We start from the raw sequence: 26,037 nt of genomic DNA on the forward strand, positions 1-26,037 counted from the left end.
GGGCTTCCTCAGATCACTCTATAAATTGATAAGTTCATTTGTCTGGGGGAATAGAACTCCACATATTAGCAGGGCGGTGTTGCCGCTTCGAAAAGCTCTTGGGGGTCTGGTAATGCCCAATATGTTCCACTACTATTGGTCCTACAATACTCATAAACTTTTATATTGGATTGGTAGCAAAGGCGATAGCATACTCCTCCTGTGGGTAGATATGGAAACTGGATCTTCTAAACTTTCTCTTCACTCCTTGGTCTGTTCCCCACTCCCTTTGACCATCTCTAACCTTTCTTCTAGTCCCGTTGTAATTGCCACAATTAAAATTTGGATTCAGATTAAAAAAGCCTGGGTCTCTATAAGGCCTCTGACTTAAAAAATAATATAGAAATAGAAATAACCATCTATTTTCACCCTTGTGTACAGATGTGACCTTCCGGGCTTGGTCTGACAAAGGCATAGCAAAACTCAAAGACCTTTATGAACGAGGGACCTTTATGTTTTTCTCCGAGCTTTTTAGGAAATTCAGTCTACCCAACTCTCACCCCTTCAGGTTCTTTCAGACGCATCATTTTATTAAGTCACAGAATCCCATATTCCTGAGTCACAGAATCCCATATTCCCGAGCCGTCCTCCTGAAACTTTGATCAATTCATTACTAACTCTCGACCCAAAAAAGAAACAGCTGATTTCTAACATTTACGGTCTTATTGGCACTGCAATAGTAGGCCCACCTTCTGGTCCAAAGGAGTCTTGGGAAAGGGAATTGAGTACCGCGATACCCGACAAGTATTGGCAACGGGTATTACACTTACTGCATTCCTCTTCAATTTGTGCGAGGCACTGCCCATTACAGTGCAAGGTCGTACACAAATCCCACTACACGAACCTTAAGTTATCTCAGATTTTTCTGAATACAACCGATGCATGTAATAGATGCAAGTTGTCTCCAGCAAACCATTCCCATATGTTCTGGTCCTGTCCCATGCTTGCCACATTAACATGGCCTATGGCGTGATTATCACCCCTGAAACCTTTTGTGGCTTTGTTTGGCACCCCCTTGCATGCAGTGGCTTCGAAACCTTTACGGACAGTTCTTGCCTTTTCTACCTTGCTAGCTAGGCAACTTATATTACTTAACTTGAAACTCCCTTGACCTCCCTGCCATGACAGGTGGGTTAAAGAGTTGCGACTCTCTATAAACCTTGAAAAACTTTGGCACTTAAGGGCCCCCTGGCCGCTTTTGAGTCATATAGAAGCTCTGACATCTCTGACTGAGTGTGACGACTGAGCCCACCAATTCCCTTGTTTTGTTTTTTTTCAATTGAGTATATTTGTTAACATCTATGCCAACACCAAGGAGGCATACACATCACTGCCCCTCCCCCTGCTGGGCAAAGCTGATCACAACCTGGTGGCTCTCCAGTCTGTGTACAAACCTCTGGTCCGCAGGCAGCCAGCTGTGACCCGCACGGTTCAGAGATGGTCTGGAGAGGCCGAGGAGGCCTTAAAGGACTGCTTCAGCAAAACTGTGTGGGAAGTATTCAGCGATGCTCACGGGGAAGCCATTAGTAGTCTAACGGACACTGTCACGGACTATATAAATTTCTGCATGGAGAACACCATACCCACCAGGACAGTAAGGTGTTTCTCCAACAACAAACCCTGGATCACACCAGACATAAAAGCTCTCCTGAAGGAGAAGAGGAGGGCTTTTGCATCAGGCAACATAGAGGAGCGGAAGACTGTGCAGCGCCAGCTGAGGAGGAGGATCAGCGAGGGGAAAAGGACCTACAGGAAGAAGATGGAGGAGCAGGTGCTGCAGGATAATGCCAGGGGAATCTGGAGGGGCCTGAAGACCATCTCAGGCCACGGACAACCCAAGACCCGGACTGGGGGGGAACTGCAGTGGGCAAATGAGCTGAACCTCTTTTTCAATAGGTTCGATCAGATGCCTGGCCCCACTCAGTCCCCCACTCAGTCTCTCCTGCTGCAGCCTCCACCTACTCTTCCTGCTGGGTGTGTCACCCCCTCCCCCCTTTTCTCTCCAGTCTCCAGCTCCCAGCTACACCAGACAGCCACCGCTCCCTCCTGCCCAGCCTTGGCCTTCACAACATCTCAGGTGAAGAACCAGCTGAAGAAGATGAAGGCGAGGAAGGCAGCGGGTCCAGATGGCATCAGCTCCCAGCTCCTCAAATCCTGCGCAGACCAGCTGTGTGGAATTGTCCAGCACATGTTCAACCTGAGCCTGAAGCTGGGCAGAGTCCCCCAGCTATGGAAAACATTCTGCCTGGTTCCGGTGCCAAAGACCCCCCACCCGAAGGAGCTCAACAGCTTCAGACCAGTGGCGCTGACGTCTCACCTGATGAAGACCCTGGAGAGACTGGTCCTTGCCCACCTGCGCCCCCTGGTGAGCCCCTCAATGGACCCACTCCAGTTCGCATACCAGCCTGGCATCAGTGTGGATGATACCATCATCTACATCCTCCACACTTCACCCTCCCACCTGGAGAAGGCAGGGAGCACTGTGAGGATCATGTTCTTTGATTTCTCCAGTGCTTTCAACACCATCCAGCCCACTCTATTGGGAGACAAGCTGGAGCGGGCGGGGGTGGCCCACCACCTCACCACATGGATCCAGGACTACCTCACAAACAGGCCGCAGTATATGAGGACACAGGACTGTGTGTCTGACGTGCTCCTCTGTAGCACGGGGGCCCCACAGGGAACTGTCTTGGCTCCCTTCCTGTTCACCCTCTACACCTCGGACTTCAACTACAACACCCCTACCTGTCACCTGCAGAAGTTCTCTGATGACTCTGCTATTGTCGGCCTCATCACAGGCGGTGATGATCGGGAGTACAGAGAACTTACTCAGGGTTTTGTGGACCGGTGCCAGCAGAACCGCCTCCTGATCAATGCGGGGAAATCCAAAGAAATGGTGGTGGATTTCGGTAGGCGCCAGCACTCTTCACAGATGTTGAGAGAGTCTCAACTTACAAGTACCTGGGTGTTCATCTGAACAATAAACTGGACTGGAGCGACAACACAGGACTCTATAGGAAGAGTCAGAGCAGACTCTCAGGAGACTGAGGTCTTTTGGGGTTCAGGGGGTTCAGGTTTCCTCTGTATTATGTACAGGCTAAAATGAGTGTTCCTCACACTTTTTATGTAGATGTATGTTGGTGTGTATATACATGTGTATATACACATGTTACTGCGTATATTTACATAGGTTTGATCCTGAATGGTTGCCGTTAATGTTATACATTAATGGCTACATTATGCCACCGTCCCTGTGTGACCTATATCTTTGCTGCTGTAACACTGAAAATTTCCCCACTGTGGGATCAATAAAAGCCTTCTTATCTTATCTTATCTTATCTTATCTTATCCTTCCATTAATGTTGCCTGGGTTGTGGGATGGTAGGGATAGGGAAGGGGAATTTGTTACCACCATTACGTAAACGATAAAAAAAGGGATTCAGTCAAAACATCTGATGTCTGGTACAAAGGTATGATGCATCCATGACAGTTTGTCAGATTGTTTAACACTGTATCAAGATCTTAGTTACAGAGACCGCTGGATAGACAATGTCATTTGGCACATTTTAAAAAAAAATATCTTGCATCCTGAATTCTCTTTGTGTAATCTACACTTAAAAACTTTTGTACTTCCATTGTTGTGTGCCTGTGTGTGAATGTGTGTGTTGGGGGTCATGGTGACAAAGTAGAAGAATTTGATTTGCATGATCAGATAGTATATACAGTGATGCTGTCACCTTAAACTGTAAAGTGTAGAATGCACTCACAAAGTGGGGCAAAGCCCACATTGAGTTACAATGTAGAGGCTAAACATGTATAAGAGGATTACAAAAAGCTTGAGTGTGTAATATGAAAGAGATAATTCCTGAAGGGCGCGAGATGAGGAGAACGGGTAGAGAGATGATGACAACGTTAACGATGATTTCTTTCAATAATTTTTTCACCTTGGTTCCACACACACACATGAAAAAAAAGCTTTTCTCCTTTTCTGTTTTTAAAAATGTCACTCTTATTGTAGTCTCATCTCGATGATGTGATGAGTTAGAAGCCTACTACACTCCACTCATCACACTGATGGAGATGAAAGAAGATCAGGTTATCCATGCATATAGCCTGCAGCGGGTGTGCATGTAAGTGTGTATCACAGTAGAGGTGTCATTCAAAATCCTCCTACTCAACTTCTGGGGCTCAAACTGATAACCTGTCATTTTTATGAGGACAACATTGAAACGCACAATTAAATGTCTAAACTAAAGTAAAACTACATCTATAAATCTCTAAACTAAATATATTAAGAATTAGGGATGCAATGATTTCTCGAAAATCAATTTTATATCGATATAATTGCTTAAAATATGCATCGATGTAAAAAAAAAATAAAATAATCGATTTGCAATGCCATGTTAACCATAGCCGCTCGCTCACGTCTCTGCTGTAAACAAACTGCATACGCACATTGGGTGAATTACTTGACACTAGAACCGCCACGATTAGATCACTAACACGACAACTTAAACAATCAAAATTGTTGACAGTTAATTTTAATAGTGGATGCGTCATTTATTTATACATCTAATTATTTGCCGTTGTGTTTTCCTCTCGAAAAAGCCTCATATCCCACAGCCGGCATGCTTCTCTGCATAGCACATGCGCAGTAGTGGTAATCCGCGTCATCTGTGATGTAAACAGAAGCATTGTGAGTAACGGTGTCATGGCTCCTGAGTTAGTGTTAACAATCGATGCCCGATTTCATTTCTCACATTCGGACAGTTGTTTCCGATAGCTAGCTTTAGTTAGCACACACAGGCTATCGTGCATGTCCTGTTGTGGTACGCTAACATATGGTAGCGCTTTCTACGGATTATGGAGGAATTAGTCAGGCGAACATCAAGCAGCAATAGGACGTGCTCGCTCACGGTCACTGTAACTATGCACCGAGTGTTGCGTTTAGGAATTGGAAATCTCAGATCTCCAAGTTAACACAACATGACCTATTTTCCACAAACCCTTAATGGCAACTCCTAACAATAAAAGACAACATTGACTTACGCGAAACTACTAATTTGGATATCTAAAGATTGCTATTTTTTTGCTATTTGTATAATGTGTAGATTAAATTGTGTTTAGTTTAGTTTTATTTAGCAGAGTGCTTTTCCTACTTGACAGGCTTGCGCCAAACATCATCGCATATTGCATTTGCGAATGGCCGGAGCACAACACTAGCGCACAAAGACAAGCATGGTAGCGATTAAAAAAAGAAAAAAAAAAATCGAATTGAATTGAAAATCGGGTACTGAAAATTGAAATTGAATCGAATTGTGGCTTGAGTAAATCATTACATCCCTATTATGAATATATTAGTGAGAGAACTTACTTACACTTGTGATAAAGATTTAAACTTTGAATTGCTTTTCAGAAAGCACACGCCTACTTTGTCAAACACACGACAAAGACAGTCCGCTGATAGTGTAGTGGTACACACGCCTGAGTTGTGTGCGGGCAGCGTGGGATCGATTCCCGCTCAGTGACAGTGTCTATGTGTGCCCTGCGACTGGCTGGCGACCAGTTCGGGGTGTAGTCTGCCTTCGCCCATTGACGGCTGGGATAGGCTCCAGCAACTCCCCGCGACCCTATATAGGATAAGCGGTTTGGAAGATGACATGACATGACGACAAAGACATGTCATTGCGAAGTCTGAATAGTTTACGTGTTCAACTCAAAATGGATATGACTTTACCCTATTTTGCCGGTCCGTCCTGCGTCCGTGACCTGGGCACCCTTCCGTCATCGTCCCTCCTTCCTCATAAAGAAAAAATAATCAACATCCAATTCCGTCAGTCCGTACCCCCACCGCCAAAAAAAAAAAAAAAAAAAAAGGGTCTGTGTATAACAGCGTGCCAGAAGGGTTAATAGCAGAGGCTTCATAATTCATAGACATTATTTAAAGCTCATTAGCTGGCTAATTTCATATTCACGTCCACTTAGTGGCTGGGAGTATTGTGAGTGGATTGAATTGTTTACAACTGTTTTAAGTGTCACCCAAGATAACATTTAGAGCAGGTGTCACCAAGTCAGGTCCTCAAGGGCACCTATCCTGCATGTTTTCCATCGCTCCCTGCTGCAACACACCTGTTTCAAATCATCTGTATTGTTATCAGGCTTCTGCAAAGCTTGCTGATGAGCTGATCATTTCAATCAGGTACGTTGTAGCGGTGAGAGATGATAAAAACATGCAGGATAGCTGCCCTTGATGACCGGACTTGGTGACCACTGATTTAGAGACATCATGAGAATATTTGATATTGTGTTATATAATGCAATGTCATTGCATTTTATTGCAAAAAGTTTTCAGTTTTTAATTGCAAAATAGCGCAGCGTTAATTTAGGAGGAGAACGAAAAAGACTTCCACTTCCGGATTGTAGCTTTAGTGTACGGCGGCACTGGATTTTCACGCTCTAGTGATGTCCCATACAAGGACATACTTTGCATGCACATGGAAAAGGTATGTACTAAATGTTAACAGTTAGTTAACAAAACAAAATTGCTACCCACCTTTTTCCTCATCAGTGAAATGGCCGTCCTGCGGCATAATACATAGTATTACATGTGTTGAACCACTAGAAGGCGGACTATGCCAATGAGTAGACTACGCCTGTAGTGTGTTATCACAGAAGAGAACAGTGGTCTTTCTTTTTGAAAGAACCCAACCCAACACGTCAGTCGGTACCTGACCCGGTTAGGAACAATTACAGGGACGGACGAAAACCCACCTCGGCCCTTGCTTCGTCCGTCCTTTTTTAAAAACTTCTCATCCTCCATCCCCAAAATGGGTGTCCATCCGCGACAGACAAACGTACCGTTCGGTCGTATTCATATGAATGATAGGCATTTATAGATTTTTTAAGTATTTAAATGTGAGTGATGAGGAGGTAAAACTTCAATACAGAAGCACAAACACACAAATCAGCAATGGCAGGGTGATTTTCCATTGAGAAAAATACAATCAAATTAAATTGACTGTTTACCTCGCAACTAGATGGCAGTTCAGGGTGTTGTCTGCACTTTTGCCTCAAGTCAGCTTGGATAGTTTCCAGCTCCCAACAACCCTGAACAGGAAATTGTCTGTTTGTCCAAGTTGTTGTCTGTGGTGCAGGGGAGATTTCATGAGTTTCAGACCCACGGTGGTCCGAGTGGCTGTTGTGGGACATTAGGTGCAGTTCGAGGGCGTTTGGTTCCCATGCTTGAACCTTGTTTGGAAGTCTCCATTCATCCATCCATTATCTCCCGCTTATCTGAAGTCGGGTCGCGGAGGCAGCAGCTTCAGCAGGGAAGCCCAGACTTCCCTCTCCCCAGCAACATCTTCCAGCTCTTCCGGAAGGATCCCAAGGCGTTCCCAGGCAAGCCGGGAGACATAGTCTCTCCAGCGTGTTCTGGGTCGTCCTCGGGGTCTCCTGCCGTTGTGACATGCCCGGAACACCTCACCAGGGAGGCGTCCAGGAGGCATCCTAATCAGATGCCCGAGCCACCTCAACTGGCTCCTCTCAACGCGGAGGAGCAATGGCTCGACTCTGAGTCCCTCCCGGATGGCCGAACTTCTCACCCTTTCTCTAAGGGAGAGCCCGGACACCCTGCGAAGGAAACCCATTTCGGCCGCTTGTATCCGAAATCTTGTTCTTTCGGTCATGACCCACAGCTCATGACCATAGGTGAGAGTAGGAACGTAGATCGACCGGTAAATTGAGAGCCTCGCCTTTCAGCTGAGCTCCTTCTTCACCACGACAGACCGATACAGGGTCCGCATCACAGCAGACGCTGCACCGATCCGCCTGTCGATCTCCCGTTTCATTTTACCCTCTCTCGTGAACAAGACCCCAAGATACTTGAACTCCTCCACTTGGGGCAGAATCCCATCCCCGACCCGGAGAGGGCACGCCACCCTTTTCTGACTGAGGACCATGGTCTCAGATTTGGAGGTGCTGATCTTCATTCCGACCGTTTTACACTCGGATGCGAACCGCTCTAGCGAGAGTTGGAGATCGCGGCTTGAAGAAGCCAACAGTACCACATCATCTGCAAAAAGCAGAGATGCAATACTGAGGCCACCAAACCGGACCCCCTCGACACCTCGGCTGCGCCTAGAAATTCTGTCCATAAAGGTTATGAACAGAATCGTGACAAAGGGCAGCCTTGGCGGAGTCCAACCCCCACAGGAAACGAATCCGACTTACTGCCGGCAATGCGGACCAAACTCTGACATCGGTGGTACACGGACCGGACAGCCCTTATCAGGGGGCTCGGTATTCCGTACTCCCGAAGCACCCCCCACAGAACTCCCCGAGGAACACGGTCGAACGCCTTCTCCAAGTCCACAAAACACATGTAGACTGGTTGGGCGAACTCCCATGCACCCTCGAGGACCCTGCTGAGGGTGTAGAGCTGGTCCACTGTTCCACGGCCGTGACGAAAACAACATTCCTGAATCCGGGATTCAACCTCCCGACCCTCCTCTCCAGCAGCCCTGAATAGACCTTGCCGGGGAGGCTGAGGAGTGTGATCCCTCTGTAGTTGGAGCACACCCTCCGGTCCCCCTTCTTAAAAAGGGGGACCACCACCCCGGTCTGCCAATCTAGAGGCACTGTCCCCGATGTCTACGCGATGTTGTAGAGACGTGTCAACCATGACAGCCCCTCAACATCCAGAGCCTTTATGAACCCCGGGCGGATCTCATCCACCCCCGGGGCTCTGCCACCAAGGAGCTTTTTGACTACCTCGGTGACTTCAACCCCAGAGATAGGAGCACCCAAGAGTCTCCAGGCTCCGCTTCCTCAGTGGAAGGCGTGTCGGTGGAATTGAGGAGGTCTTCGAAGTACTCTCCCCACCGACCCACAACGTCCCGAGTTGAGGTCAGCAGCACCCCATCTCCACTATAAACAGTGTTAATGGTGCACTGCTTCCCCCCTCCTGAGACGTAGGATGGTGGACCAGAATTTCCTCGAAGCCGTCCGGAAGTCATTTTCCATGGCCTCCCCGAACTCCTCCCACACCTGGGTTTTTGCCTCAGCAACCGCCAGAGCTTAATTCCGCTTGGCCAGCCGGTACCTGTCAGCTGCCTCCGGGGTCCCGCAGGCCAAAAAGGCCCGATAGGACTCCTTCTTCAGCTGGACAGCATCCCTTACCACTGGTGTCCACCAGCGGGTTCGGGGATTGCCGCCACGACAGGCACCGACCACCTTGCGGCCACAGCTCCGATCGGCCGCCTCAACGATGGAGGCACGAAACATGGTCCACTCGGACTCGATGTCCCCCGCCTCCCCCGGGACGTGGGAAAAGTTCTGCCGGAGGTGGGAGTTGAAACTCCTTCTGACAGGGGATTTTGCCAGGCATTCCCAGCAAACCCTCACAATACGTTTGGGTCTGCCAGGTCGGACCGGCATCTTCCCCCACCATCGGAGCCAACTCACCACCAGATGGTGATCAGTTGACAGCTCCGCCCCTCTCTTCACCCGAGTGTCCAAAACATGCGGCCGCAATTCCGATGATACGACTACAAAGTCGATCATCGAACTGCGGCCTAGGGTATCCTGGTGCCAAGTGCACATATGGACACCCTTTTGTTTGAACATGGTGTTCGTTATGGACAATCCGTGATGGGCACAGAAGTCCAGTAACCGAACACCGCTCGGGTTCAGATCGGGGGGGCCGTTCCTCCCAATCACACCTCTCCAGGTCTCACTGTCATTGCCCATGTGAGCATTGAAGTCCCCCAGCAGAACAATAGAGTCCCCAGGTGGAGCGCCCTCCAGCACACCCTCCAAGGACTCCAAAAAGGGTGGGTACTCTGGACTGCCGTTTGGTGCATAAGCACAAACAACAGTCAGGACCCGTCCCCCCACCCTCAGGCGGAGGGAGGCTACCCTCTCGTCGACTGGGGTAAACCCCAATGTACAGGCGCCAAGCCGGGGGGCAATAAGTATGCCCACACCTGCTCTATTACACTATTTGTAATAAAGAATGTTATCTTTCTGATTCAAGTTTGTTAACCCTCAGGTCTTATTAGTTTTTACTCCCCTTTCAGCCTGTTCACAGACATTTTGGCCACACATATACAGTACATAGTCTATACAGTACATAGTCCTCTTAAGGACCTAACTCACTGGCATAGAGACTAGTTGGAAACCTCATGGCGACCCAAGTCCCCGCTAGCTGCGGACGTGTCCCTACAACATCACAAGGGGGTAGCAGTAAATTCAAACGTTTGATTTTTTTTTTCTAAGACCTTTTGGGCTTTCGAGCATGTGTTAAAAGACAAACTGTCGATTAAACTTGCATACGAAATCCCAGGATGGGAGTGCAAATATTTAAATGTGTCCATCCGGTCAATGAGCTTCTGGAGGGCCGGCAGCATTATCTATATCGCTTCTCCTCACAAGGATTGCGGGCGTGCTGTAGCCAATCCCAGCTGTCAGCGGGCAGTAGGCGGGGTACACCCTGAACTGGTTGCCAGCCAGTCGCAGGGCACACAGAGACAAAAACAACCACACTCACAATCACACCTACGGGCAATTTAGAGTGTCCAATTAACCGACCATGCATTTTTTCGGACTGTGGGAGGAAAACCGGAATACCCGGAGAAAACCCACAGAGGCACGGGGAGAACATGCAAACTCCACACAGGAAGACCCAGATTCGAACCCTGGACCTCCGTGCTGTGAGGCGGAAGTGCTAACCAGTCAACCACCATGCCGCCTACTTAAATGTGTGTGAATGATTATTAATTTTTTTTTACATTTGATGGGACAAACATATCAACCCACTCAACAGCAAATACAACGGGCTGAAAAGCTTGGAAGTATCGTTAAACAATGTACAGGCCCCACGTTGCTTTGAGTAACCTGCTATCTGGGTTCAGCAGATACAAGGGCGCAGTTGACCCAAATGCAGGAGGGCAGTTTATGAGATTTTAATGAAATGAGAAGTAATGAAATAAAAGTGACCGGAAACTGAGGCTTGGTGACAAGACTAAACTAGACCTAACTGGACAACAGGTAACTTTGTTCAAATGACAGCAACCGACTACAATGAAAATAACCCGACAAGCACTGAACAAAGCAACTAGCAACTTAAATACAAGCACACTGACGAGACAACAAGAAACACCTGGACAAGACACACAAGGTAGAAGGGAGCCGATTGGTTAGCAGTAGGGAGTGGAAGGCACACAGGTGGACACAATAATCATGACGAGACAGAACACAGAGCAAAACATGGAACTAAAATCAAAAAACAAAACAAAACAAAAAAAAACCAGACCAAACATGACAGTACTGCCAGAATGGGAACTGAGGGCGGAGGCAGGCTACCGGAACGGAAGGCAGCCGCTGCGCTGGCACCGCCGGAACGGGAACAGAAGACAGCCGCTGGCCGGGCGCCGCCAGAACGGGAAAGGAAGGGGGCCGCAGGACGTGCACCGCCGGAACGGAAGCAAAAGGGCGGCCGCAGGCTGGATGCCGCCAGAACAGGAACGGAGGATGGCCGCAAGACGTGCGCCGCCAGAACGGGAACGGAGGATGGCCGCAGGACGCGCGCCGCCAGAACGGGAACGGAGGACGGCCGCTGCACTGGCGCCGTCGGGCCGGAAATGGAGGACAGCTGCCAAGAAGCAGTCGAAGCATGGCTGCAGCTGCCGAGGAGACGCCGGTAGCCGGTGTCAGCTGCGGCGACGTTGACAGGGGAGCGGCGGTAGCTGTCAATGAGCTTCTGGAGGGCCGACTCATCTGCCGAGGAGTCGGAGGACTGCAGCTGACAAGACTCAGACTAGGAGGGGTACCACAGCCAGCAAGGTGCCAGCGTGGGCATGGGAGGCAGCAACGTTGGCCATAGTCCTGCTGGGTGCGTTGGTGTTGGGGTCATTCTGTCAGGGTTCAGCATGATACAAGGACGTGGAGGACCCAAATGCAGGGAGGTGAGGCAGGAGGGCAGTTTATGAGATTTTAATGAAATGAGAAGTAATGAAATAAAAGGGACCGGAAACTTGGCGACAAGACTGAACTAGACTTAAGTGGACAACAGGTAACTTTGTTCAAATGACAGCAACGACGGCAACCGACTACAATGACACACTACAACGACAATGACCCGCCAAGCACTGAACAAAAACTAGCAACTTGAATACAAGCAAACTGACGAGACAACGAGAAACACCTGGACAAGACACACAAGGTAGAAGGGAGCTGATTGGTTAGCACTAGGGAGTGGAAGGCACACAGATGGACACAATAATCATGACGAGACAGAACACTGAGCAAAACATGAAACTAAGAAGAAAACCAAAACAGACCAAACATGACACCTGTAGCCAGAACGTTACGTTACAATGTAAGTAAATGTTTCCGATTCAACGCATGCATACACATGCCTGCACACACTCGCACATTCATACACGCACACACACACACCGACACAGCCTTTGTTAGTGTGTCATAATCACATTTAGTGGAGGCAATATGACACTAGAAATGGCTGCCAAGGACAGGCAAAGCAATGTGAGAACTTGTGGGTTTGTATTCAAGCAAGACATGAAAAAAGATGCGAAATTAGCAATATGCTGAGGTCAGCCGCAATATCACTAGCTTTCTAACACCTTTGGGAAGGCCAGCACGTGTGTGTTTGTGAGAAAGGAAAAGAGAGAGACGTCGAAAAATGCAAACTACCGGTACTCTAAGTTTCAGGGTGGTGACATGACAGCAAATAGTTAAACATTTGACGAATCACACCAGATAAAATTGTGTTTAACAAACACACACGCACACACACACAGAAACACCCAACAAACACCCACACGTTGCCCCTTTACATCAACAACCATACTTTTTAAATCCCTCAGCAGTGTATTTAATTATCTCTGTTGGATGAGCACACTTGATATACCCTTATACCACTGTAATTGCTGATGAATGAAGTTGCTGCACAACTCCCTCAGGCTGATGGTGAGTGATTAAGTGTTATTAGTCACTAGAGAAGCAACTACTGTAAATGAGCAATAAACGATTTTTATTCTCATGTTCAGACAAAAGAAATATTACAATAATGACTATCAACACAAAATGCAGAACAACCTGTAGTTTTTAAAGAAGAAACCCATGAAACACAGTTTCACACACAAATGAAATGATTAATTAATTAAAGAGTAGACATGACAGAGGATATATAAAACAGATGACTAAGGAGTAGGGGAAGGGGGGAGTAACATAAGAGAAAGGGAGGGAAAGGGGGGTGAGTGGTAATGTCCTAATGATGTAGTGGCTGTCAGAGCACTTGCTTCTCAGGCCAAATGATCCTGTAAGAACAGCAGAGCTATTGATCCAGCCATTACACCGCACCACACAATAATGATTGTGTTTGTGTGCACATGCATGTGCGTGTGAGAGCGAGAGAGCACTGTATACCAAGACAGATTCACAGTGTGTCTGTAATAGGTTGAGATAAATGTTATGCTGTTGGTTTGTGTGAGGGCAGTTCTGATAGGACAGTTCATCAATAACCCCATTAACATATGACATGAAAGCCAATCGGAACTTGAAGCGCTTGATATTTGATATAGGTTCTCACCTTGAATATTTCCCTATTGCTAAACTCACACAACAGAACAGGGCATTGGCTACGCCTACATGGACATAATTTCTTGAATACGATCAGAGTTCGGATTAAAATTATGATCGGATGCACTGTTTTCGTGGACACTAAAAATATTGATCCGATTAGGATTTAGGTGTTCATGCATCACATTTTCGAGCAGAACAAATTATTCTGACATGCGCAGATTGACTAAATATACCGGAAGTAGTAGTAGAAGAAGAAGCGACATCCGTGTCAACAAAACATTGTTCTGTCCATTTCTACTTTAAACGTTAGCGTTATTTCACGCATGATGCCAGTTTGCGCTGTTACATCGAGTTGACACCTCCTAATTTAAATACATATGAGCTCAGTCTTGTGTCATGTCTTTCGCTCGCTTTGCTTCTACTAGCTTCCGGGAATAACAGAAACACGTATTCACGTTTGTTCCGAAATGCCAGAATATGTATTTTCATGTGCGCCCATTGAATTACCAATTGACATAAACTACCTCTCTCATTCTGAATAAAATCTTGATCGGAATGGGTTTGATCAGGTATTCCAAATGAGGTGTGTACGTGAAGCATTTTTATTCTGATCGGGCATTTAATCCGAATAAATGTGTCCATGTAAACGTAGCCATTGTATCACTTGTATTTCATTTGAATTAAAAACTTTGAAACTAGAGCTAGGTTTCTGTGAAAAGTGCATGCTTGAATTATACTAATAAGTGTCAATCTCTCACCTGGTGCAGAGAAAATCACATCACTACTCGAGTAGCACATGCATAGTTGATATTTCTCACTGGCAAATGGCAGTTCAATTTGCTAAACAATGTTTCAATGGCTTGCTGCATAATATTTACTAACTGAAAGACTTGACTGTCACTACATTGGTCTGCTGTAGAATTTATTATGATTTTCTCTTCATTCTCTTTGCCGAGCTAGCTTGTTTGTTTGTTCTCTCGCTGCACTTCTGGTAATGGATTCTTTCTAAATGGGTTCTGAGAAATGAGAGGGCTTGATGACAGAAGGAGTCAAGTAGAAGACAGAGGTAAAGGAAGGCGAGGGGAGAATTTGTTGCTGTTGCTCCTGTCCATGAAGCATCTTGATTATATCTCTCAATAGAGGTGCTAGTTAAACTTGAATTTGACATTTGGCATTTTACAATGCTAGATATGTATATCTGTAGAGTTGGTGCCTATTTGTGTAAAATATTAAAGTAATTACATTTAAAAGAATAGTCTTTGTTTTACTGTATTACACAAAATTACTCAAAATAGAATGATAGCACTGCTCTTTTTTTCTCAGATAATGAAGTTATGTCATTATATCATTAAAGGAAAAGAAAAAAGAGGGAGGACAACAAAATTGAAAATAAAAAGAGAAGAGCGACTGATGCGGCAAAGTCAATGATCATGTTCACCATGAATGAGGTGTCTTCTAAGTGTTTGCGGCGCCAAAGTTAATCCCTTAAGGAAGTTAGCGTGTTAGTCATTGATTTCTGTGGTCCTTAGGAGTAGCGATTAAATATGCACCATGTATTCTGTGTGTGTGTGTGTGCATGTACGTGTGCGTTAGTGTTGGGTCGTTCGCGAACGATTCGTTCGAAAAGAACGAATCTTTTCAGTAAATGTGAGTGAATGGATCACTTCCTGAAGTGATTCGTTCTTTTCTCAGTTCATTTGAGCTCAGCCACGCGCATGTTGTCTATCTTCGCGATCGACCAATCAGCAGCCAACGTCAGATGTAAGCGGGATTTACTGAACATACTGCCACGCTATTGGCCATCACGAAGGAATCAGTGACGTCATTTCCCGTTCACCAACGATTCGGTGAGTGAACGGAAAATGACATCACTGCAGGAATCAGGTTCACGAGAACGAGAACTCCATCCATGCAGTCAGTGAGTTTTGCTATTAATGATTCGCGATTCGCCAAGGAAGGAACCGCTCACCAACGCCACTCCTTTCGTGCTCGCGGGGACAAGCTTTCTTTGGCATCCGTTTCTCCAAGCTAACGGCTAATGTTAAGCCCATCCAAATACTGGGGGCAAGCGCATGAACACAAATAAGAGCTCTGACAAACTTAAAGTCCCTCGCCAGATCGTAGTGAGATGGGAGATGTGGACATGGGACAACTTTATTTGAAAACATTTATTACAATACACATATGTGCACTTAAATATTACTATCCTCTCTGTCTACTGCAACTATAATGTGGTGCGATCATCATAATGTTGGTTTGCCATTAAATTGTACTTTTATATCAAATCTTGTTTGGTGCTTCAGTGTTTTATTAATTCTTGTTTTTATTTCAGCGCAACAGAACGTTTAACCAGACATGTAGTCATCCGCTTCATTTGACAAGCCTGCACTTCGTAACGCGTGAAAACAAAAATACACCGGGTGCGTGACGGCCGTGTGTTATGTCCTCCAAAATAACAAATGTTTATATATGTAGGCATAGTGTCTACTGTGATTATTGTTGTTAGTATTTATCACCATTATTATAACCACGATTATAATGGTTATGATAATGGTTTAAAATATTTGAGTGTTTTTTTTTTTTTTTTGAAAGTCCCGTGCATTATCACCAAACACGAATACGACTATTGCCTGACGTGATTACAGTACATCAATGCAAACGCATAGGTTTTTGTTAACAACGATAATCCAAACGCACCAATTACAATAAGTAGAACATCAGGTGTGGACAATTTTATGTATATGTGTGTGTATATATATATATATATATATATATATATATATATATATATATATATATATATATTTATATTTTGGGGGGGGGTAATCCACCCCATCGGGGGTGGGGTAATGCTTTTTGATGAACTGATTCTAATGATTCAGTTCACTTAAAAGAACTGTTATGCCCATCACTAGTGTGCGTGCATGTCTTATTAAACAAGCATAAGCACAATTCAATCACTTCTTCTTATGAAAGAATGAAAGCAGCAGCTAAAGTATTTTTTTATGAATTCAGTCATTCACAAACGACAGTAGCAAAATGTGGAGGGGCCCCATCTTGCCTGTAAATTAAATTTTCAACATTCTCCCTCCACTGAGAACCTGCCAGATTTCTTCTTGTGTCCTCGTGGTTCAAGTTCCTTTCGGCATTTAAAGTATCACGAAGAACGAATTGGCCCATAAACCTGGCCGATGTCATCCCATACCACATTATTAGTCTACTTAAAGTCAAGCCAAACATATTTTTTCCAAGAATATGTCCCCAGCAGGCCCACTGATTGAAACACGGCATTCTGATTAATTTTGCGTTTGTAGAATATAAATTAAGCAGTAAAATGCACTCGTTTTTAGCCATCACTGGGGGCGACCATTTTGTCTTCTGTCGACTGAAAATGACATCACGACTGCTCACAACGACCAATCATGGCTGACCTGTTTTCTGAATCTAGTGATTGGTCGTTGTGAGCAGTTGTGGTGTCATTTTCGAAATTGCAAAGCAGACTTGCTGCTTCCAAGCGCATAGATCCCATTTCTTGTCCCCAGGGCTGGTGGCTCGGGGTTTTTTCTTTGTCTTTTTTTAAAATATAACTCAGTGCGCACAAGCAGGCGTTTGTCCTTGTAACAGACCATGCTATCGTGTTAAGCATCTTAAAGATGGGAAATGGATTAAGTGTTTTTTGACAGTAATCTGGTTAGAAAAGACAAATTACACTCTCTTAACAATCTGCCTCCTTTTTTCCTTTTGAAACATATTGGGTCCTTTTCACAATTTGTCAGTTTCACCAGACACAATGACATACAGTAGCCTCTTTCACACTAGCCTCCAAGCAAGCATTTTCAAGGGGGTTTCCGTATGTTTTGATGTGTGATGGCAGGTTGGATTTGCCAGATATCAACACAGTATCAGAGTCATAACAGACGCTGAGTGCCGTCAACCACATCCAGAGTGTGAAGTTATGCATCCCAGATTAACTGTCCATGCTCCTTTGTGTTGAAAGCAATTGTTGCTGTCATGCTGATGTCAACACTGATCCAATTATCGTCGTGGTGCAAGCCACTGGCTGCTATGTGAGTATGCCCTTTGGAAATGGCAATGTACAGTATGCTTTGGTGGGTACTGTCTGAAAGGTAGGGCAATAAATTCCCACTCAATTCTCACGCCTTTGTTCTGTCAATTTACTGGGAATGCAGTGTAAAAACGGCCAGGACGTATTGATTTGGGTACATGAAAATATGTGCTGTAGTTGCTTCAATAGTATCATATTCCATTGGAGTGTATTTCAATTAGCCTCTGCTTGGTTAAAACTTCTATTTCCATTCATTTTTTTTTTTTTTGACAAGGTCTTGTATTAATGATGGAAGAGGCTGGTGCGTCAAGTCTTCTCAAGAACAACCCAGTGATATTAATTCTGGGTTTTGCGCTGATGTCTCAGTCTCCCTGAAGCACTCTTAAATAATTTGAGCAGCAGGAATCCTGATAGTGCCATACACACGTGTCACCAGGGAAACAAAAATCCACTGAGAGATGGAAAGAAATAACCGTTCAGGGTACTCACCTCATTAACCTCGTTTTAGAAACTGTGAACTGAAATTGCGATGGTGAACCAGGACCTGACCACATGCAGCAAGCCCAGACCACCTCTCCCATTGTCTTAGTTATTATCACTTCATCGGACATCCTTTTTTATCTTGTGTCAGTCACTGTAGCACACTCAGTTTGGCTCATCAGCTCACATAACCTTTTATCAAGTCACATTTACAGTATGCTTCCAGAAATTTGACTTTTTTCTCCTACATATCCTAACAAAAAATATTTTCTTAAGGCTCAACAATTGTTTAGTGTCAATACCTTGAGGTAAGTTTGCATTGCAAGATGTTGATGGACCACTGGTTCTTCAACCAGTTATAGTGGTTACAGCAGTGTCCCTAGTTGTCTACTTGTGAACCTCCAAAATGCGAGTGACTACATTTCAATCACCACAGAATACGGTCACAGGCGAGCTCAAAGCCTGTGGCAAAAATGAGGAGACGCAAAGAAGAACATCAGCCAATTGAATACTTTATTGTAAATAATACCTTTAAAGAATTAAAAGGTGTATGGGATGTGAGTGTGTATATCTGAAGTGTGCGCAAAGTGCTTGGATGAATGTACGGAAGGGTCTGTGCTATAGTGTGTGAATGTGACAACCTTACAAAACCAGAAACAAACAAACCAAGGAGTGTTACCTGAGGGCAGCGAGCCGGAGAGTGATTGAGGAGCCCACATATATAATGGGTGAGCTAGGTGGCTCCAATGAAGTGGACCCTCCCCTGCCTGCCTGACGAACTGAGAAGCAGCTTGCTGATATTGATGTTCAAATCTCAGTTGGGATATTTTGCTGGGTACTGCAGTCCTCCAATGGCATGACAATACAATTATAGTCAAACAAATTATTGCTAATAACTCATCATTTCAAGTCAAAAGGAAAGACAAGTAAATTAAAATTGATGTACATAATCAAGTTGAATTCATTTGAAATCAGCGCTGCTGCCCAGGCAGAGTGGCGGCTTACGCACTGCACTGCATGCCACCAGCATTGAATTAACTCTTGAGTGCCGGGGTTACTTGCTGTATATTTCAAAATTTATTATGGTGGTAATTGCACATTGGCATATGAAAATAAAAATATTCCTTGATGGAGTAACACATTTGGAAATAATCTAATCTTTAGAGAAACATGAACATGCAAACACATTGATTGCTAAATGTTAAACTAAAAAGGTAAAACAACAGTGGCAGCCTATTTTTGGTGGAGAAAGTTAAACATGGATGAATACAATTCTGTTCTAGAAATTAAACACCTAAAGGAGATGTATCATGCTATTTTAAGATTTCTACAGGTAACTATTGGCATATACATGATGATACATATTACCTTTGGCACAATGTCGATCAAATTTCTTATGAAATACGAGTTATTTTGGTGGCTATTTTTCTATCCTGGAAGTGACACACCTGGTTCACCAAAAACCCCGCCTCTCCCCATTGTGACTGCCGGGCCTCTTTCATGACGTCGTCCCAAAGCTGGCAGCGCGTACGGCCCATAAAAGAGTAACTCCTGACTTCTGGAGAATGTGGGTGTGTATTTACTCTTCAGGGCGGCTACGGGGGTGGCTCCTCACCCGGTCGTTTTCTTGGATCGGGGGGGGGCTGGTGCTTAAAATGAGCAGGCATGCTTTTAGAAGGATGACCGGAGAAAAACACCACTTAGGGGGTGTTTTTGCTGAGGAAAAAGCATTTTAACATAGCTAAAAGCTCAAAAGGTTTATTCAGCATGATACATCTCCTTTAACCTTATTTACAATAACATATTTTCTTGTGTTGATTTGTCGATTATTCTCAAAATCCTATATTTAATTCAAATCCAAATGCACTTAATGGCCCTCATTGCAAATGAGTAATAAAAAAGGGAAAAGAGAATTGAATAAAATGTGTGGATGAATAGATCTCTTTAAAGTGGGGAAGCTGCACATATTTAACTTACATTGACAACAATGGAACAGCTAACAGATTAAAATGTAAAGCAATGCCCAATAAATATTACTACAAATACCATATACGCCCTCCTCTGGCTTATTGGTATACTGCTTTCTCTCTGTGGGGAGAGGGACATTTTTATTAACGTGAGAGAAAACTTTGTAAACATGTCAAAATGACCAAAATTGCCCAGAGCATCGGGAAGAGCATTTGGTTCGTCCAATTAGATGTCGAAACAGTAAGTCACTTGCATGATTTGTTGGACAGTAAGGATACAGTCATGAAATGACTAAAATGTTGAAAATTGAAATGGTGTGACGTTATCTTTTGAATTAAAAGCAATTGTAAAAACAATGCTATTCGAGTTCTTTTTTCAGTGCAAGTAAATCGTCGATGGAGGGGGGGGGCTTATAAAATATCGCCTAAGGTGCCATATTGGCCAGGGCCATTGTGGCAAAGGGTATAGAAAATGGAGAGATACATGCAAATTGCATCCTGCATCAGTCAGGGTCAAACGTTGACATGCTAATATTTTCCAGCAATTAAATTTCTACTCAGCTCATCCTATTCTACAGCTCAAAGGATTGTGTCAATCCAACTGATTTTGATTAAAGTCAACTGAAAGTAGTCTATATCTCGTGTGTTTCTGTTGTTGTTTCTTCATGTCTGTTGATTGTTAGGATTATTAGAACACATTACATTTTTAGAATAACAATTTAATTGCTGAGAACAATCCAAATGACAATAACTTAAAAGTTATTGATTAATTACTGTTTCATTCACTTTATCTAAATATGTATGGTTACTCCTTCTCACAAATAGTACCCAGTGTATGATGTACATGTGTGAGGAATGAAAGTCAATTTGATCAAGTCCAAACAAAGTTTAATTTACCTTTTGAATTTCCTGATATTCACTTGGTTATATCTTGCGGCAAAGGCTAGAATGGGAGATTAAGAGACAGAGAGTGAGATGTGTTTATTATTTTTCCAAAGATTTACTTTTTGTATTATTTTTTAAAATCTATCCTTTAGTCGATCCCTTTGTACAGGGGTTCCTTGGTGTTCTTTTCCGACAGTGGCAATGAACGAACAAACACAGAAGTAAAGTCATAATGACCGTAAATATTTGTACGAAAAACAGTTCTAGGCCATAAAAAGTGACAGTTTAGATCGGATCAAGGATTGTGAGTCATGAATTGAATAATTTTTCAGACCAGCATTAAAAAAAAGAAAAAAAAACAAGTACAGAACTCAGTGACACAGTTAAATACAATACAAAGAACTTTGTCTTCTTTTATTAAAAGAAATGCTTTTGCTCATAAAAAAATAAACACCTAATGTCTAATATGGCCATTTAGGATTTAAGAACACAATTTAACGCAATATAAACAGGATACATTCTTATTTTATACGTGGTAAAGGTTATAAAATAACGAGGTATCCTGACAAACATTTTCAGCTGAATATTTTCTTTAAAATATTTAATGAGCAAAAGTGTTTTATAGAATAAATGATTTAGCTTATTTTTTATTTTCAAAATGAAAAAGACCTCAAAGTGCAATTCAAGGCACAGTCCCTTCTTTTAAACATGGGGAGTGCATTACAAAGTAATCTTGGTCCACAATATTGAAAAAGTAAAAAAAAAAAAAAGGAAGCCAAGGAACAACTGTTAAACTATCAGCTGGGCACTTGTTGCTAATGCTAAACGCTAGCTACTAGCCACTAACGCTGGGAACTTGTGCCGTATCATACAATGACGCCGTAATTAACTAGCAGTTTGTTAGCATCCTTAATTAGCAACTGAATATGATTTCGGGATGGTTAGTTTGATTAGTTGTTTTGATGTTGGTTGGAAACGTTAAAACTCCGATAAGGTAAGCCGAAACGGCAAAAACTTCAGTCAAGTTAATCGTTACGTGCCAACTTCAAATTAAAAGTCTACTAAGGTTATTACATTGCCGTCTATGACTCAATCTATTATTTGGTAAGCTTTATTTTGAAGTTAGCCTTTGGTGAGGTGGCATGTTCGTTGAGTATGTTTTCAGCTTCTTTGACATGTCTGTCTGAATGATGGTGTTGGGACAAGAAGCAGAAAAAAAATCCTGTATCATTAATTCCGGGTAGTGATGGGCATGGCAGTTCTTTCCAGTTCTTTCTGAATTACATCGTTGGTCAGTTCATAAAAAAGAACCGTTGAAAAGATTTTTTCACCAAATGGTTAGCCCAAACACCTCCGCCCCCATCGTTGGTGAACGGTAAATGGCAGCACGTTCACTCACTGACTCGTTCGTGAGTTACCAAATTGATTCCTTTGTGAACGCCAAATAGTGTGGCAGTATGTTCATAAAATCCCTACTCCATCTAACGCCGACTGCTGATTGGTTGTTTGCGAAGATTGACAACATGTGCGTGGCTGAGCTCAAATGAACTGAGAAAAGAACAAATCACTGTGTTCTGTACTTGTTCTTTGCTTGAATAAATGTATATGGGCCATTCTACTGAATTGGTCGAAATTCAGAGTTGGAAAATGTGTGAAATTTGTATATTATTTCAGAAAAACTTTTACTGTATTCATGTTGCACCATATCTAAAGGGCACATATATAGTAAAATTACAGTCAATTTTCAAATAGTATTTTCTAGTTTTTCCCCAATATCTTACCTGTCCTAAAATTTGTCACTACCAAAACACACAATTACAGTAGAATAAAAATAATTCTAGTAACCGATTCATATTTTTTCCATTCCCCACTCTACAGAGTATTTTTATAAATTAATATATATGGTTTTGACATCAAAATCAAACTAAATGATTTTTTAACAGAATTTAATGTTACTTTTTCCTAATTAAATCAAAAGTCATATGCTATTTTTCATTGTAAAATGTAGTAAGTTGATCATAATGACTTCAAAAGTCATCATTGCTTAAAGTACACATACCCTTAAACAAACATTATCATAAATTGTCGGTTGATAATTCAATACATTTTATTTTTGTTAAAATATCTGTCTTTTCGGTAGTGAAGCAAAGTTTCAGTGGTGACCCTACTGTTGCTGTTGTTGCAGTAATACGAGTAATACGTTGTGTGAGCGTAGCAATGGAATCACTTAACTAGTTTTGCTATATTTTAACTTTTAACATGTATTATAACTAATGAAACATTAATTTATCCATTTTCTTCTGCTTTGTGCTGTACTCAGGGTCGCGGGGAGTTGGATTTGATCGCACCTGACTTAGGGCAAAAGCGGGGTACACACTGGACTGGTCACTTGTCCATCACAGAGCACTTCATCATTGAAAAACTGTGGTTTCACCGTTCATATGCAAATTTAACTGGAATGACAAAATTTTTTGTAACATACATTTTACAAAAAAAAAAGTTCCCCCCAAGCAGGCTCTGCTTAACTAGCATAAAAATATGTAAAGGAAAGGAAGGATAGCTTATCTTAACAGATTCCTTGATGGCAAAGAACAAATTACTATAAGCATTGCATCTTGTGACTGGTTGTTCCTTGATGTATCAGTTGCTATGGTCCATTTATGCTTTGTCCTTTATTATGTCATATCGGCCTGACGTCTTAGTTTATAAGCTTGAGTTATTCAGTGACACCTATGTCAAACTTTCTTCCAGTCAGGATGCATGTTTTCCCTCGGTCAGAATTCTTCCTTCCATCTCTTATTTATTTCTCTTTAATTTATAAAAATATTCTTTGGATTTCACTGGGTCATTCTTAAATCTTTGCCTCTACTCTGTCTCTCTGCTAGGCTTTTTGGCATTTTGGTGTTTCTCCCTTTAAATTAAGATATAATAAGAAACAGAATATTGTTAAAATCGAAGTTTGTCTTTGTGTGCCCTGCGATTGGCTGGCAACCAATTCAGGGTGTCCCCCGCCTATTGCCCGAAGACAGCTGGGATAGGCTCCAGCACGCCCGGCGACCCTTGTGAGGAGAAGCGGTATCGATAATGGATGGGTGGATATTGTTAAAATCAGAAAGATCTATGGATGACATTTGTATCTATGAATTATATTATGTAAAACTTACTTAAATAAACATCATTTTGTCACTATACCGAAACCATTATTTCACAACCGAAACCTTTCTGTGTGTTTCAGTAGTAACGTTTTATGATAGTTGTTCACAATGCGAGGCACAATGTGGCTACCACACACAGTTTTGAACATGTGTACAGAGATAGAAAACACAACATTCAGCATTAAAATCAAAAGTGCACATTTTATTGCAGGAATGAGGTGTTGAGGTAGTGACGGTCCTTAAAAACACATGCTGATTTTCAGACTTCGGAGGGCACATACTTAATAAAGCTGCAAACTAATTACTCACCATGTGGCCATTGATGAACAGGAAGGCAATGTCTCTTACTGGTGAAATTTCTGGGGATGTAGCTAAAACCAAGCCCTGCCTACAGACAAATACTCTTTGTGTAGTGACATGAACAGTTGGGGCAGTGTTTTTTTACATAAAAATTTGTACAAAATCAATGTAAATGTTTCACCATGCATTTGAAAGCAACCAAAACGCTCTATTAAAATAAAATATTTTTAAAATTGGCAAAAATCATCTGCATTTTATTTTCATAAATTAAAATTTAGGAGTTAGAGATTGGGACAGCCACCTCCCAATCGGAAGTGACATATAAAAGATGACTTTTTATATATTGGGTTTAAAAGTATCTCAATTAATGTCTTGTGATAAAATAGATCATAAGATATTACTAAATATCCAAGGTCTGAACACTTCAATGGTTTTTAAATTTTGAATGTCATTGTGGGACAGCAATTTCAACCAATTCGGTTGAATGGCTCATATATATATATGTATATATATATATATACATATATATATATATAAAGAAGAACGAATCACTTGAGGAAGTGATCAATTCACTCACGTTCACTGAAAAGATTCATTAGAGAACGACCCAACACTAATTTGAGCGCCCAAATTGCACCCATACATACGACTTACGTGATCCATGAGGGCTTTCAACTTCCTCTACTGCTATTATAGGGAATGCAGACTAATCATGTTGCCTTAATGTGAACGCGCAATCGTTGCTTTTTTCACCAACCATTCCGCGGATAGTGCCAGGCCCAAACCGTGTTGCTTGATCTGTACACATCACGGATCAAAGACGATCCGTTTCACCATTACTATCAAATAACCTCTTGTGCCACGTGACGATAGTTTCATACATCACAGCGCAAAATAGTCCATTTAAGTTTTCTCATTTTATTGCCCATATTTCAGTTGAAAAGTGTAAATGTGAGATTTCTGCCTATTTCCATTAAGGCTAATGAATGCTTAAAATGAGAGAACGCAGCTTCTTTAGCTATACCAGTCCATTAAACTACAGCTACAGTAAGTAGTCAGCAGAGTTCACCACCCTGAGAGTGATGCAGCAAGCACTATCAAAGGAAGCAAACAAACAGTTTATCTATTCAGGTAGAAGCGGCCCCACAAGTGACCATGTGTTGGCATTTCAGCTATTTAATCAAACATGGAAATGAGAGATAGCACAGGCTTAATAAAATGAGCTGCACACCAAACACCCACTCAAAGCTAAACAGCTGCATATTTAAGTGTCAATTAGCCATTGAAAACTTGACGACTACTCACTTTTAGAGGGGAAGTGTATTCTCGAGAGCTCTGACATACACAACATAAAGTCATCTAATAAAAACATTATCAAACTTAATATAGGAAAATCGGCGACTCAGCGCTTTAGCTCAGTGTTAATTATCGTATCATCTCTTAATGAAGACTCACTCAGGAGTGTGTTAGTATATCTTAATAAAAATACAGTGTGCACTCTGTTTGTGAATGTGTATGCATTAATGTGACTGTGAAAAAAGTA

At 42.9% G+C, this 26,037-nt stretch overlaps 1 protein-coding gene across 5 annotated transcripts in view; it reads right to left on the reverse strand.

Annotated features, from left to right (window-relative positions):
• tenm3 (teneurin transmembrane protein 3) overlaps positions 1-26,037 on the reverse strand; it is a 390,360-nt gene that overhangs the window by 262,249 nt on the left and 102,074 nt on the right. The window lies entirely within an intron of this gene.

This window comes from Filicampus tigris, chromosome 6, assembly GCF_054856515.1.
Source record: "Filicampus tigris isolate MCC_2025a chromosome 6, RoL_Ftig_1.0, whole genome shotgun sequence".
In the NCBI taxonomy this organism is placed as follows: domain Eukaryota; kingdom Metazoa; phylum Chordata; class Actinopteri; order Syngnathiformes; family Syngnathidae; genus Filicampus; species Filicampus tigris.